This window comes from Salmo salar, unplaced genomic scaffold, assembly GCF_905237065.1.
Source record: "Salmo salar unplaced genomic scaffold, Ssal_v3.1, whole genome shotgun sequence".
NCBI classification, from domain to species: Eukaryota; Metazoa; Chordata; class Actinopteri; order Salmoniformes; family Salmonidae; genus Salmo; species Salmo salar.
The window spans coordinates 112,501-115,253 of record NW_025549706.1 but is presented as its reverse complement, the minus strand read 5'-3'; positions in this window follow the sequence as shown (position 1 = coordinate 115,253).

Genomic DNA, 2,753 nt, shown 5'->3' with positions numbered 1-2,753 from the left:
ATAGAGGCAATTCCACGTGGGGCGGGAGGAACCGTCCGTCTGAACACCGACCAATGGCCGGCCGACAGGGGCCCTCCCAGGTGGAAACAGATTGCAAATCGGTCAGAAGATGTAAAACAGGCTCGACAACAGAGGACAACCATGGATACGCAACGTGTTGGAAGCTAGGGACGGACACATTCATGGGACAAGAACCATGGTCATGGAGGACCCAAACCCACAAGGTGATAGCTGGGATAGAGCACCTGTCCAGGACAGAGCTCAATATCCTCCCACCACCAAGCTGGGAAAATCGGATCAATACTTAGGACCAATCGGACGCCGGAGGGATATGGTCCAAAGTACCCACGGTTCTGAGGGGCTTGTAACCCTCAAAAGTGTCCATAAAGCACTCCCTATTCGGCCTGAGTAGTAACGACCAATCAGGCGCAGAAGGGATATGAACCAAAGGAACCATGGTTATGAGGGACAAGCAACCCTCAAAAATGTCCATAAAGCACTCCCTATTCGGCCAGAGTAGCAACCACCTATGGGTCGCCGACGGAATGTGGTTCTCCAGTTGTCAAAAACCAGGTTTCTCAAATCGCGCCGGTACCTGTCTGCCCCACACGGTCACGAGTGTGTAAAAATAACTGTCACTCACACAGTTTCAAGGCTATTCCCGATGTCACGGTAGGACACTTTAAACTTGAATAAATCGAAAAGTACAACTCCAATCAGGATGGGGGGTTTTTTTGCACGAAAGGGCACACGTAGACGAACATTTCCATCTAATTTAAACCGTTTTTCCATAACAATTTATAATAGAAAATCGAGTTTTAAGTTTGCGAAAAAAAGTTCCGTTTACCGAAAAAATAGGTTCCTATGGAAGCGAAATTTTCTAACCCGGGGCTAATTGTTGCCCATCACGAGAGAGGGTATGAGCCAAAATTTGGGACCTCTAGCCCCTCAGGAAGTATTTTTAATCATTATTTGAAAATTTCAGATTTTGGTCAAAAAAGTTACAAAGTGCCAACTTTTCAGTTCGCTTCAGAGACTAAGTCCAAACGTGCACCTGGTTTTATTCTGGGTTACCAGGACAATTTTTGAAAAACGGTTTTAAATACTTATAGAGGGTATATGGACCTCCATACCCACCCTTAGAGCACCATCCTAAGGGCCCAACTCAATGAGATACAGCAAGAGGGAATTATATAGCTTTTCAAAAAATCTTCAGAAAAATGACTATGTTTTTCTTCTCAGAAATTGCACTAAGTCCAAACGGGCACCTGGTTTTATTCTGGGTTACCAGGACCAATTTTTTAAAAAGGTTTTAAATACTTTTAAAGGCCATCACCACCCCCAGGACACCTGTTTCAGCACCCCACTGCTGTCCCATGTCAGTGGGATAAGTACATTTAAAAAGTCGCTTGATGGCGCCATAGATCAATTTATGGAGCTTTCAAATAATTCTCTGAAAAATGACTAAGTCCAAAAGTCTCACAAAAACGGCTATGTTTCACCTCTCAGAAATTGCACTATGTTTTATGTTTGGGTTACCAGGACCAATTTTTTAAAAAGGTTTTAAATACTTTTAAAGGCCATCACCACCCCCAGGACACATGTTTCAGCACCCCACTGCTGACCCATGTCAGTGGGATAAGTACATTTAAAAAGTCGCTTGATGGCGCCATAGATCAATTTATGGAGGGGTGACATTTTTAAAGGGTATACAGACCTACATGCCCACTCTGAGACCACCATAGGGGGGTTAGGGAGACCCCATAGGGGGACCCACACCCCCACCAAGGTCACCTGGTAACCCAATACAATTCAATGACAGAGTCATACTTCTCTCTCATTGCACTAAGTCCAGCATGTGTACCTGGTGATTGAACTGGTTACCAAGGCTTACTCTCTCTACCCTGCCTGCCCACCTGCCTGCCCTCTATCTCGGCCTGTCTCTTCAGCTCAGTGCACCTGGTACCCCATAACACCCTGGTATTTCAGACCCTCAGGCCTCCATACATTCTCAACCGTGACCAAATGACACACAAAGACATGGGTGAATTTCAAATAAATGTTCTTTATTTATCAGTGAATCATGGGTTGATTTGTCCCTCAATTAGTGACCGCGCTCGGCTGGCGTTACGAGGCAAATCATGGTACCGGTAGTACCGTGCCTGCGTTTCCAGAGAATGACACATATGGTCAGCCACAGTTCCCCGGTCTGTAACCGAGCCTTGATTAAAGTTCAATGTAGCAACGCTTCGTCGAATTGTACCGAAGGTGACTTTACTTCCAATGCCAAACTCTGCAAATATCTGGCCCACATACTCACAGAGATTGCCGTACGGTTGACCGCAGGACGTGAAAAAGAAGAGTGTTGTGTCTGAGGTGATTCCACTCAGATTAGGCCTGATCTGATGGAATCGTTTAAGCCAAGTGTATTCCTGCTCAGATAGAACAACTCTGCACTCACCGAAGCTATAGTTCGTTTTGTGGCTTGAAATGCACATCTGATAACCCCCACTTTCCGGGGTTACTTCAGTAAATTCCCTCTCACTGAAGGTGGTGACTGGGGATCGTCGAGTGCCATTAAAGATGGCCAACCGGCTGGACATGAGAGCCGCAAACCTACGTCTATCAGCGCAGGTGGCTCGGACCTCCAGCCTACTGAGAACCGAAGGAATAGCTTGATTACTTAGCTCAACAAAGCGGCTTAACTCCGCAGCGCTGAGCACCTCGTCCCTGCACCGTTTGCGGAATTTTGC